The sequence below is a fragment of the Pelodiscus sinensis genome, chromosome 22 (assembly GCF_052426305.1).
Source record: "Pelodiscus sinensis isolate ZL-2025 chromosome 22, ASM5242630v1, whole genome shotgun sequence".
NCBI lineage: Eukaryota > Metazoa > Chordata > Testudines > Trionychidae > Pelodiscus > Pelodiscus sinensis.
The window spans coordinates 738,204-752,377 of record NC_143073.1 but is presented as its reverse complement, the minus strand read 5'-3'; positions in this window follow the sequence as shown (position 1 = coordinate 752,377).

Here is a 14,174-nt window from a genome sequence, read left to right as displayed (position 1 = left end):
AGGGTTTAGGGGAGAGCAAGTGTAACCCACATACCTCCTGGGTGGGGTCTGGAGCCGGCAGCCAGGCTGGGCCCCTGGGCAAAGTGGGGGGGCAGCTGTGCACTCGAAAAGGGCGGGGCCTCAGGCGGAAGAAGCGGGCGTGCCACATCTGTCCCCCCACAGCCCTGGGTGGCACCTGGAGCACAGTGCACCCCCTCCCCCGCCCTCAGAAGGGCCCTGCGGTGGCCGGTCCCAGGTTCGGTTCCACTCGCAGGTGACCAGAGGGGTCGACGTTCCAGAAGTATCCGCCGCAGCCAGCTAACCTGGAGGGGAATGAATTCACCCCCACTTGGGCTTGGCACAGGGCTCACCCCTGCACCTCAGCGTCCTTAGCACCAGGAGCGTGCAAGGGCAGCACCGCGCCCGCCCCAGGAAAGGGAAGTCCTTGGCGAGAAGGCGAGAGATTTAGTGACTGTTAAACATACAACAGTGAAACCCACCGAGCTGAGCCCGCCTCAGCAGAAACCACCAGCCCGGTGCCAGCTGCTGTCTGAGACCTTTCTTCACAGCAGGGCGAGGGGAGCCAGGCGCATTCGCTGGGGGCATCGGAGCCAGCAAGGGGTCCTCTGGTCTCAGTCTCGTCCCTTCCTCCCCACCATCGCCACAGGCCCCGACAGCCAGTTTGAGAGCCGGGGTGGGTGCTGCACAGATGCCTCCAGCATCAGCTCTCCAATGCAGCCCTCCCCGAGGAGCGTGTCTGCATGGCGGGTTATTCCAGAACCGCTCTTCCTGAGTGACTCTGTGCACGGCTGCTCTGCGAAGGGTCTGAGTCCCGGCTGCGCAGAAACGGACGGTGCTGCAATTTGAGTCACTGCCCGCCCAGAGGAACTTTCAGGGCTGATTAGTCCTTTAGGGAGTTGCCCAGCGGCTTCCATTTCCTCCAAGCTGGTCGTGGGTTGGGCTCGGATGTTACGAAATTCTGTTTCTGCGTTTGCTAAGTGTCGAGGATTTGGTCTCCTTTAGGAATTTGGTTTACATGTGAATGTGAGTCTGGAATAAGATGGGGTGTGAATTTAAAGAGTTTAGTTTAATGCACTTCCAAAATCACAGAATACTAGGACTGGAAGGGACCTCGAGAGTCATCGAGTCCAGTCCCCTGCCCTCATGGCAGGACCAAATACTGTCTAGACCATCCCTGATAGACATTTATCCAACCTGCTCTTAAATATCTCCAGAGATGGAGATTCCACAACCTCCCTGGGCAACTTATTCCCGTGTTTGACTACCCTGACAGTTAGGAACTTTTTCCTAATGTCCAACCTAAACCTCCCTTGCTGCAGTTTAAGCCCCTTGCTTCTTGTTCTATCCTCAGAGGCAAAGATGAACAAGTTTTCTCCCTCCTCCTTGTGACTCCCTTTTAGATACCTGAAAACGGCTCTCATGTTCCCTCTCAGTCTTCTCTTTTCTAAACTAAACAAATCCAATTCTTTCAGCCTTCCCTCATAGGTCATGTTCTCTAGACCTTTCATCATTCTCGTTGCTCTTCTCTGGACATTCTCCAGTTTCTCCACATCTTTCCTGAGATGCGGTGCCCAGAACTGGACACAAGACTCCAACTGAGGCTTAACCAGCGCAGAGTAGAGCGGAAGAATGACTCCTCGTGTCTTGCTCACAACACTCTTGTTGATGCATCCCAGGATCATGTTGGCTTTGTTTACAACAGCATCACACTGCCGACTCATTCAGCTTGTGGTCCACTCTGACCCCAGATCCCTAGACAGTTGCGTCCCGTTCTGTGTGTGTGACACGGATTGTTCCTTCCCAAGTGGGGCACTTCGCATTTGTCCTTATTAAATGGATTAGGAGAATCCGAGCTGCACTGGGGACTAATCCAGGGGTGGGCACGTGAACCTCAGGGGAGGCCAGGCACCAAGGGCGGGACACGGATGCCAAAAGATTGTTACACCTGTGGGCAAAGGAGACCCCTTCAGAGCATGGAGGCCCCACCCAGAGAAAGAAAAAGATGGGGGAGTGCCCCCTGGAAGGGTTGGGGGAGGCCTCGCACATGTGGGGAGCCCAGGCATGTTCAGAGGGAGTGCCCCAAGGGGACTTGCTAGGCCCAGGTGAGCCCTGAAGAGAGGCTGAAGGCAGAGACAGGGAGAGCGAGGACAAGGCAAAGGGACGTCACAGACGGTGCTTCCTTTGCCTCCAGAAAGGCCACCCGCAAAGGCACGGCCCCCAGAGAAGGAGGCTCAGCCTGAGACTCCCCTGAAAGGAGGAGGCCACTAGGAGACTGGGGCAGGGAGACCCCAGAGAACCCCTGGAACCCACTCGGGAGCTGAGGGTCCCAAACACTTGAGGAGGGAAGCAGGCTGCTCCTGGGGTGGAGAGTCTGCAGAAGGGCCCAGCTGTGAGAGAAGCTGGAACATTAGGAAACAACCCCCCCCCCCCCAGGGAGTTACTTAAAGGGGAGGGTGGGGGCGGGGCAGCTGCCCCACTGCAGCAAGGGAGGGGTTCAACGCAGTCCAGGGGGAGCCTGCACTAACCCTTCCAGTCAGGGAGAGGCTTAGAGGAGCCAATCAAAGGGTGTCTTGCTGGGGCAGGCCTGATACAAGGAGCGGCTCAGCAGAGCGGAGGGCAGCTGTGCCCTGGCCAGGGAGGGTGCAGGACCAGTTCCCAGGGAGAAGCGCCAGGCCAGGCTCGGCTCAGAGGAGCAGAGAGAGGGTCCAGTCTGAGACCTCCCAGGCTGCAGCCAGTGAGGTGCAACGGGTCACGGGGAGGTGGCCTGGGGAACACCAGCAGTGAAAGGGATGGAGGGAAGGGCAGGACCAGAGCTTGGTTCTCCCCTCCCCCACCCAGCGCTACCCCTGCGGTGAGGGTCCTTGGGGTGCAGCTGGCCGCAGTGGCAGGTGAGACCCCCCAGGCCGGCTGACGCCCACGGCGAGGGGGGAAGCGCACGGCCCAGTCCAGCGCGCAAGGCGGGCGCACAGGGAGGCAGAGGAGAGCAGCGGGAGAGGGCGGTCAGCAGGCAGCGTGTGCCGATGGTCTGAGCTAACTCCCGGGGTGAGCAGCAGGAGGTGCTGTGGCGCTGAGCCCACGCCCTTACAGGGCCATTGGGGGGGAGGGCTAAGGAGGCTGTGGAAGGGGCTGTGACTGTCAGCTGTGGAGCGGGTCTATTTGGGGCCCTGCATCCTGTGAGGCGCAGAGACACGCTGACCACAGAGCCTGTGGTGGGGAAGGTCCCTCCCCCCGCCCTCACTGCAGCTTCCTTCCTCCTTGGTCTCCTCTGGCCCTGCAGGGAGCCGGTGCGATCTCGGGGCAGCACCAGGCGTGTGGCACGGCGGGGGGGGGGGAGGGGGGGGCGACGCTCCTGTTGAAAAACGAGACTCTTTGGCTGTGTCTACATTGGCACCCCTTTCTGGAAAAGGGATGCTAATGAGACACTTCGGAGTAGTAATTTCAAGTAGGAATAAGGGATCTTCCGGAAAAGGGTTTATTTTCCGGAAAATCGCGTCTACACTGGCGCTTTTCTCCGGCAAAACCCCGAGCCAGAAAAAAGCAGCAGCCATGTTCATGCAAATGCCGCGGGGGATATTTAAATCTCCCGTGGATTTGCAATTCCGAAGTGTCTCATTAGCATCCCTTTTCCGGAAAGGGGTGCCAATGTAGACACAGCCTTTGCAGTGGAGGGGGAGGCTGAAGGTACCCGCATGGGGCTGAGAGGCAGTGGGGGTGATCAGGTAGAGCTGCAAGCACGGACTAAAAACCCGCTCCTGCCCTAGTGCAGTGAATGGGAACTCGGCCATGGACGGCGGGACCAGCCCCCCTGCAGTGCACGGGGCTACCGCAGAGTATGCTCTGTAGAGACTGGACCCATCGGCCCTAGGACACCCTGCACCAGCTACCAACCCTCCCCGCTGTGCATACGTCCTTGTAGGATGGGGGCCTTTGGGGTGACTGAAATGGGGGGGGCTCCTGGAGGTGAAAGGCCCCTCTCTGCCCCCCCCCCCCCCCACACACCTCGTGCTGCAAAACATTCCTCTTCTGGGGCAGAGGAACAAATTGTAACTGGGTGGGTGGGAGCATGGGCCAGAGGAACAGGACATGGGGACTGCTTGGTTCTGTTCCCAGTTCACCCATGGTGATGTCACTGCCTCGCTCCATGCCTCAGTTTCCCCATCTGTAAAATAGCACAGTGCTTCCCTGAGCTTATGGAAAGGGTCTATAATGGTCAGAATTTCCCAGCCTTCAAGCCATACTGGGAGACCCATTCTGCCTCTGAGAGGCTGGGTGACGGCTCGCAGCGGTGGTGAGTCTGTGCAGGTAAATTAATTCTAGTTATGCCAATGCTGTCATTGGCTTATTTCATTTGATCTGGAGTCTGCTTACGTATGACTGGGCTGGCCTCAGGATTTATGGGGCCCTACACAGATATTTTAAACTGGTGCCCTGTGCCCAACGGCAGCCAGGTGGTGAGAGGAGGGGACAAGATGTGATTTTACAATCTACAGCCTCACACTCACCAAATATTGTAAACTAAGGCTGTGAACATGAGAACAGCCGTACTGGGTCAGACCAAAGGTCCATCTAGCCCAGTAGCCTGTCTGCCGACAGTGGCCAGCACCAGGTGCCCAGAGAGGGTGGACCGAAGACAATGATCAAGCAGTTTGTCTCCTGCCATCCTTCTCTAGCCTCTGACAAACAGAGGCCAGGAACACCATTTCTATCCCCTGGCTAATAGCCTTTTATGGACCTAACCTCCAGGAAATTATCTAGCTTCTCTTTAAACTCTGTTAGTGTATGTCTACACTAGCCCCCTAGTTCGATCTAGGGAGGCTAATGAAGACGACCAAAATTGCAAATGAAGCACGGGATTTAAATATCCCGCACTTCATTAGCATGTTCCCGGCCGGTTGCCATTTTAGAAATTGACTAGCCCGAAGTAACCGCCCGCGTCTACACGCGGCAGTGAAACAGGATTCCGAATTAAAGCCCTAAATCGAATTAGCTGGTAAACCACATTGCAGGAGGAATACCAGCTAATTTGATTTAGGGCTTTAATCTTATATCATGGGAGCTAATGAATAACTTTTCTTTATCCACCCTCTCCACACCACTCATGATTTTATAGACCTCTAGCATATCCCCCCTCAGTCTCCTCTTTTCTAAACTGAAAAGTCTCTTTAGCCTTTCCTCAAATGGGACCTGTTCCAAACCCCTAATCATTTTAGTTGCCCTTCTCTGAACCCTTTCCAAGGCCAAAATATCTTTTTTGAGGTGAGGAGACCACATCTGTACACAATACTCAAGATGTGGGCGTACCATAGTTTTACATAGGGGCAGTAAGATATTCCTCATCTTATTTTCTATCCCTTTTTTAATAATTCCTAACATCTTATTTGCTTTTCTGACTGCTGCTGCACCCTGCGTGGATGTTTTCAGAGAACTATCCATGATAACTCCAAGATCTCTTTCCTGATTAGTTGTAGCTAAATTAGCCTCCATCATATTATACGTATAGTTGGGGTTATTTTTTCCAATGTGCATTACTTTATACGTATCCACATTAAATTTCATTTGCCATTTTCTTGCCCTGTCGTTCAGAGTATGTCGACACTTGCTCCCTAGTTCAAGATAGGGATGCAAATGTAAGCAACCGAAATTCCTAACGAAGCAGGAATTTAAATATCCCACGCTTCATTACCATGAGGTCGCCGGCGCGTTACTCCGCTCAACAGATGATTCGAACCAGGAAGTGCGCTCCGGGATGCGTTATTTCGAATCAAACCCCTTGATTCAAACTAATGTTACCCCTCAAAAAATGAGCCTGAAAGAATGAATAAGCACTAAGACAGCTTCCCAGGAACAGGGTGGATTCACACCCACCTGGAAGCTTTACATCAACAGTAGGCAAATGAGCTTGTCTAGACTTACACAAAGATCGGCTCTCCGAAGATCGATCTTCCTGGGTTTGACTTAGTGGGTCTAGTAAGGACCCACTGAATGGAATGCTGAGGGTGCTCCCGTTGACCCCCAGTACTCCTTGGAGTTGTCAGGAGTAAGGGAAGTTGATGGGAGAGTTTCTCCCATTGACCTCCCACAGTGGGGCTGCCCCAGAAATTCGGTTTAATGTACGTTGACTCCAGCTGTGCAATTCTCGTAGCTGGAGCTGCATGTCGTAAGTCGAATGTCTGGCGTAGTGAAGACCTGGCCTATGCTCCACTTCAAGCAAAAGTGATTGGGCTTCTTGCAGCAGGGAAAGCACCTGTATCTGGTGCTAGGAGAGAGCAGTCTCTAGGTCATGCTGTCCTTAAATATGCTGCCCATGAAAAATCGCAGGAAAGGAACACAAAGCATTCAAAGTCAAGCCCTCCAAAGCTGGGAAACCCCAGAGATTGGTTGTCTGCCGACAGGTATCCAACTCGCGTGTGATTCAGGGGTTCAGATGGAATGTGAGTGTTCTGCCAAAAAACCTGCCTGTCCTGCAGCCACATGGAGTAAGACAAAGGCAGAGACCAAAACACATTGACTGTGTCTACACTGGGTCACTTTTCCGGAAAAGCAGCTGCTTTTCCGGAATAACTTGCCAGCTGTCTACACTGGCCGCTTGCTTTTCTGAAAAAGCAATGACGATCTACTGTAAAATTGTCAGTGTTTTTCCGGAAAAACTATGCTGCTCCCGTTCAGGCAAAAGTCCTTTTCCAGAAAAACTGTTCCAGAAAAGGGCCAGTGTAGACAGCACAGTAGTCTTTTCCGCAAAAAAGCCCCAGTCATGAAAATGACGATCAGGGCTTTTTTCCGGAAAAGCGTCCGTGTCCAATGTAGACGCGCTTTTTCCGGAAATACTTATAACGGAAAGCTGTTCTGTTTTAAGCATTTCCGGAAAAGGGTGCCGGTGTAGACGTAGCCATTGTGATCAGATTCATTTTACCCTTTTCTATGGCTCTTTGATCTCTTTGATCTTCATCTCCTCTCCGCCATAGTCACTCTGTAGGAAGGGGACTGGCTTAGCTATGCACATGCAAAACCTCGGGATTTTAACGAGTGAAAACATTCTCCCGTTTATTCTCGCTGTGGATTCTTGCCCGCCTCGGTGGAAAAGACGTCACTGCCAAAAGAAGAGCGTCGCGCTTCCTGTTCCTTGAGCTCTTGCGAAAAAGGGTTTATTTGTCCACTTGGTAAGGGATGTGGCTTTCTCACTGAACTGTGCGACTCTTCCAGGTCACCCTAAGGCGATTTAATACATTACCTCGACGTGTTTCTTTGGGAGAAAAGGGCTTCATGTGTTAAGAAGGGAATAAAGATCTTCCAGTTAGGAGATAGAGCTATCCCAGGTCTGAGTTGGAATGAGCTTTCTAGGAGCCAAGGACCATAAGAAACCACATCATGCTCCAGTTAGCTGGCACCTCCCTTCCCTAACATAGACACATAGTAGGGTCCGTATTCAGAACAGTCCCCATAAACAAAATCCTACCAAACCAAAGTTCTCCCCTTCGCACACAACTCCCCCAGGACGATGAGACAGAACAAACCCCGGGGATTCCCCTCACAACAGGATGACCAGATCAGTAAACCAGAGATTGGTTGTCTGCCGACATGCATCTGACAAAGTGGGTCTTTGCCCACAAAAGCTTATGCTCCTACACGTCAGTTAGTCTCTAAGGTGCCACAGGACTCCTCGCCGCTTTTGCAGATCAGTAAAGCGCATGAAAGAGGTGAATCATGCTGTGTCATGCACTACTGGCACGCAACACATGTTGAGGATTTTACCAGAAACTATCCACATTAGCAGACCCCTCCTTACCCCGAGGCAGAATAGCAGCTGTGACCCAGACACCACCCCGCTCTGAAGAGCTCACAGTGTAAACAGACCACAGGGGCAGTAACTCACCCGAGGTCACCGAGTCAGTCACCAGTCGGGTGTCCACCATGCCGCAGCAGCCGCCTACGAGCGCGGGAAATGTGCTGGCCCTTGGGGCCAATGTCTGCACCCCCACGGCAGGGCTGGCTTGCACACGAGGAACTTACCTCCCGAGTCTCACTCCTTGTGCCACGGCTCCGTCTGCTCCCTGGCCAGCCAGACGAGCCCTGGCGCTGTCGGTGCTTAGGAGCCGGCTTGGGCGCAGGGCTGAGGAAAGGGGCTCTGGAGAAGTGGGATCTCGTCTGTCACACCTGGGTCTGTGGAGGGAGCGGGGAGACAGCAGTGGGGGCGTTTGGACGGGGTGGGCACCACCGTGGGGGGCCTGTGGCAGGGGTGCAGACACAGCGGGGCTCGGGAGCAGGCTGGGCACAGCCTCGGCAGTCAGAGTCAGCACTACGGAGACCGACTGAGAGCTGGCTGTGGGGGGCACGGCGAACGCTCAAAGACCATTGGCCCAGAATACCGGGGGGGGGGGGGGGCTCCGGCAGAGCCTGCCAGTGACAGCCAGTCCTCCCCCCAGCAGGCCACTCTGACAGGAGCCCCGTGCCCGGGGGGACAGAGTAGGACGAGGGGAGCTTCCCGCACTCCACACAGAGCCAGCTCCAGCCTGGCACTAGGGGCGCTGTGCTCGCAGGGGCAATCTGCAGTGATGCCCACACCCCCAGCACAGGGGTCCCGAGAGCCTCTCCCAGGGGCACGTCCCTTCCTCCGGCGTCACTGCTTGTTTCCACGCCGCCAGCTCCTGGGCTCGGTGGAGGCTGGACTCACAGGCTGCAGGGCCCCCGGGGAGGCCCCCCCGGCGGGTTCAGATGGCAGAGCTGGCGTCAGCCTCAGGCGCTGCCGACACGGGCGTGTCTTTCCCTGGGCAGTTCCAGGCTGTCCTCACCGGCTGTGCCTCAGGCCTCCCTGAGCCAGGCCCTGCCCAGAAAGACACCTGGGAAATTCCCTCTGCGATCTTTCCAGTAAAGGAATCCGTCCCCTGCTGAATCTTCTCCACGTCGTCAGAACGACCATTCTCCCCCCAGGCGCATGGCCTCGTACGTGAGCAATGCTGCAGTGTAGCGGAGATGGACAGGAGACTGCTCTCCCTCCCCTCCCCTCCGGGGCCACTGGCATCCCACAGGGAACCAGTTGGATCCCTCCCACAGAAGCTCACCCTCGATATTGGAAAATAAAAGAAATAGAAAGAAGTTTCAGTGCAAACTGGCAGAAGCCAGAACTAACTGAGGACAAAATGTCAGAACCTAAAGGCCCAAACGCCTTATCGCCCCCAGTGACCTGACAAGCCCCGATCCTAGCACAGAACTTACAAACAGCATTTCCTCTGGCAGGTGATATGTGACCGCTTCCCATACCTGCATACAATGTCCATTGGCACTCGTGAAGCAGACAGGCAATTGAGGGGTGTGTAATTGCCGGCCCAGTACCAGAGCATCAGCCTTCCCCACCGGTATCCTGCTGCCCCTGCTCCGCCTTGCTACCCCGGCCACATCACTTCTTGTGGGACCCTGCAGCCGCTTTTGTAGGACAGGGCCTTTTACAAGGGAAGCAAAGGAGGGCCATCTGGGGGAAGGCTCATGTGAGTGCAGGAGAGAATGAGACACCGGGAGACAGAGGATGCCGTGAATCGTAGCGTTTATTGCTGCACCTCTACAGTAAAAGGCAGGAAGGGAACAGAGAACGGAGAGGGGGAAATCTCCAACATGTGAATCGTCTGCAGCACACGTGCCACAGGATCTCTCCCAGGCAGCGCTGAAATAGCAGGGGCTCCAATGCAGCGAGTTTCTTCTTACACGGGAATGAATTGGCCCCTCGATAGGAGAAGCAGGCGCAATGTGCAGTGAGTGGAGAAAGGCTGGAACGCTCCTAGAAACACGTCCCAGGGCAAGGGGAACGTCAGACGAGCGGAGTTAGGAGGAAGCTACTGTGCATGGGGCTGTCATTCGTGGTCCTTCCGTGGCTGTCGGTGGTTCTGTGGGCACTAACAAAGCCTCTTTTCCTTGCAGCACTGCTGCACTGGTGGGCATTTGGGAGGGCACGGAACACACTTTTGAGGGCATGGACAAGGACACGGATCCACACACTTAGGCGGGCACGGGCAAGGACACGGATCCACACACTTAGGTGGGCACGGGCAGGGGTGCACACACGTGGTGCACTTCTTCACACAGACATTACAGCAGGGATCCACGCACTTGGTCACACACTTGGTCTCACAGATGTTGCAGCAGGGATCCAGGCACTTGGTGGTGCACTTGGTCACGCAGCATTGGGGAGGCGGGCAGGTCTGTTTGCATTGCTGCTGGTGAGCCATCTTCCTGGGGTGGGGGCAAACCTGGAAGACAAAGGAGGATTCTGGGATTGCAAAATGAAGTCCAATATTAGCTTATTAGTCTCATGCACCAGAACGTTCAGCAGAATCAGAGGCTGGTGCTCCAGAGGGGGGTTGCCATTGGGAAACAGCTTCAGTAAGAAGAAGCAGGAGGCAGCATGGACCGAAATCCCACTCGAAAGGCCGGCAATGGGATTCGCGGCAGAGCCACAAGACACCAAACAGCCCTGCTGGTAAGAGCAAGCAGAGGAAAGCTGAAAATCGAGCCCAGACACTGAGTTAGCGCCCAGTGGCCGGCAGGAGACTTACCCAGTTCAGCAACAGGAGCAAGTGGAGAAGTGAAGTGGATTGGGGAGCAGCGGGGCACACGTCCTTTTATACGGCTCCATGGCCCAGTCTCCGGAAGTGAGATGTCCTAGAGCTATGCACGTCTCATTTGCATTAAGGAACTTGCTCCAATTACCCATCCTTCAACTACTTGTTTGCACCATTATTTTTAATAATTATTTGAAGTGGACACGTGTGACATAGTTGAGGACGTGCTGGTGATATGTGCTGATGCCTGACCTACAAAATTCAGATTAGGAAATAGAATTCAGGAAACACTGGCAATCCTTTGCTTAAAATAAACGTCATGGATTTTCAATCATTTTTCTGTAGGCTCTTGCATCTTACTCCTAAGGCCTCAGTTACTGTTCACGGGCAGAGAGAAGATGGATGGATGGATGGATGGATGGATGGATGGTCTGAGCCATTATGGGCATTTTTTTCTCCCTGCTAATGTGGAGTCTCTGGCCATGACATACCAGACATACGTCCGCGGGCACAGAGGTACACTGGGCCCCCTGGTTCCTCAGTATTTGTAGCACTTCGACACACCGAATGGAGGCCATTGTTCATTTTTACTCCTGCTCAATGACTGTTGACTAAATGTTCGCTTTTACTCTTGCTGAAATGAGTAATTGCCAGGTGTCTCCTCAGAAGACACTGGGGTCTCTGTTGGGTGACATGGTGTTTTGTCCTTATGGTGACTTCTAGCCATTTTCAGCTGATATGTTCTCCTAATTCTGGTATAGACTGGAAGCTTCTTAAACAGACGTCTGTCTCTCCACATATGACATGCCAGTGCCCCAGAGATGAGAACCATCTCCTGTCCATCACAGCACAAATCCAAGATGCCTTCAACGTGAGTGTGGAATTGTGTCAGGAAGTGTCATGTTCCCTCCTCACCCTTAAAGCCAACACGTGGGATCATTAAGAGCCCATCTGTGACAGCGTGTCAGGGACCCCCCCGATCCTGCACCCCGTCTACAATAAGATGAGTCTCTGCCAACCAGTAGAGTAGAGAGGGTTTCTTGCTTCTGCAAGGTACAGCAGAGCCAGGGTTCCATGTTGGCATCGAAGTGAGGGGCCAGATAGCCTCAGAGCCCTTGGGGAAGGGTCCACAGGCCCCCGAACTCCCAGTACTCAGCTTAGTCTCTTCTCCTCATGTTTTCCCAGCCAAGACTCACTCTTCCCCTAACCACGCCCTTCCTTTGTTCAAACTCCTTCCCTGTGTGGTGAGAACCGCCTGGGCCATGGTCTACACAGGAGGGCCCTCAGGGCGACCCCCCGCTGCGCAGTGCTTACAGAGAGAGGCCAGTAGGGGTCATCCACAGCCCACAGCCCAAGCACAGTGACCAGCGAGTGGCCCGTACCCCCACTACATCACACCATGCTAGGGTGTCTGACAGGCTCTTTCCTCTTCATCACCTGCTAGTCCCATTGAATTAACTAAAGGGCCCTGTGGGCTCCCATCTTACAAGGCCATGAGGAGCGTGATGCTCCAGTGGGTTTGTACGGCAGCGAATGGATTTAAGGCCCCATGACTTAGGCCAGGTCTAAACGACACCAGGATGGTCAGTTCAAGGTATGCACTCTAGCTACGAAAATAGCATAGATGGAGAAATCCCTTAGTCGAGCTTGGAGCCATTTCTGCAGTGGGAGGTTGACAGAGAAATGCTCCTTTCGACTTCCCTTACTCCTCGCAACAATGAGGTGTACCGGAACCAGTACAGGCAACCTCGGTGTTTTGTTTTACTAGACCTGCCAAAGAGTCATTATTCCTGCACATGGAGACATGGCCTTGTCCTCCGACACGGCTGACATGGGCGTATCTTTCTTGGTGGAGTTCCTTTGTGCGTGTCCTTCAATCTTAGCCCTCCGGATTCCAGGGGCCAGGCCCTACCTCGAGGACATGGGCTGGAAAACTACCTAAGTTTCTTCTGATACATGAAATTGCTCCTAGTGAGTCACAGTCATTAAGTACCTTACAGGCGGCAGCGTGATCTTGTGAATAAGGCATTGCATGGGAGTCGGGAGAACTAAATGGTATTCTTGGTTCTACCAACCTCCATCTGTGTGATATTGGACACGTCATGTCACCTCCCTATGGCTTTTTCCCCTCCAAATGGCGAACCACGGCCAATGGGAGCCACTAGGGTCCGTGGCTCCCAAGCCGGTAAGTAAATAAAGAGAATGGCCAGTTAGTGCCCGTCTCAGACTGGGTTCGCGGACCACTCTGAGAAACGCTGGACTAGATTAAAATCCTTGTGACAGGGACTATGTGTCGGCATGCATTTGTACAGCACGTAGTACAATGGGTTCACTCCTATTTCTCCTTCAGAGGAAATTTGTTTTATTCCAAATTAAAGAAAATCCCTAGAACCATAGAATCCCAGGGCTTGAAGAGGAATAAGGGATCTTTCGGAAAAGGCTTTATTTTCCAAAAGATCCCCGTCTAGACTGGCACTTTTTTCGGCAAAGCTCTGAGCTGGAAAAAGCGGCAGCCATTTTTATGCTAATGAAGCAGGGGGGATTTAAATCCCCGCTTCATTTGCAATTGCGATGTGTCTAATTTGCATCTCTTTTACGGAAAGGGATGCAGTCTAGACACAGCCCCAATGTCTCCGTTTGATCTCTTTTCTGTAAGGCTTATTGAGAACCAATCCAGTTCCAGGTTCGTCCTATTTTTCTGGCTCATCTTGGGTCATCTCTTTCAACATTCACTCAGTTATGTCAATTGAGAGAACTGTATTTGTTTTGCTTATTCTGTCTCTGTTCTGTTTAGTATTAAGAGAAGCAATCCCATTCCAGGCACATCCCATGTTATTGGAACAACCAAACTCTTACATTAAGAACATAAGAAATAAGAACAGCCATCCTGGGTCAGACCAAAAGTCCATCTAGCCCAGTATCCTGTTTTCTGACAGGAACCAATGCCAGCTGCCCCCAGAAGGAATAACAAGAATATGGAATCATCAAGTGAAGCCACCCCTATTGCTCGTTCCCAGCTTCTGGCAAACATAGCCATTGATGGACCAATCCTCTGTGAATTTATCTTTTTAGAACCCGGTTAAAGTCCTGGTCTTCACAACATCCTCTGGCAAGGAGTTCCACAGGTTGCTTTAAGTTATGACCAGAGGAAGTTGTATACAAGTTTCGTGATCCTAGCTCTTTCCATTTAGGAGTTCTTGATCAAACACACAGCCAAACAAATTCTCTAAAATATGTAGTAGATAATAATGCATTAGAATGAGAATGAAGTTTCAGCATCCCAGCTATTTCTTCTAGTGAGACCATCAGAGTGAAGACTAGCCTTGTGCTAAAATAATATGGTTCCAACATCAACGCTGCACTTATAGAAGCATGGAGGGAAGCTGCTCATTAGCAGGAATAGAAAACTGCTCATAGCAGGTCAGACCAAAGATGAATTTAGTCCAGTATCGTGTCTCTGACAGTGACCAGTGAGCATATCTCAGAAGAAGGTGAAGAACGACTGTGAAGGGGATCTTATAGAAATCCATAAACGCCAATAACCCAGTGTTTTACTCAAAGGATTTTTTTTCCAATTGGCATTACATGGGTCAGGCGCTCGGACTTACAAACAGCATTTGCTCAGAC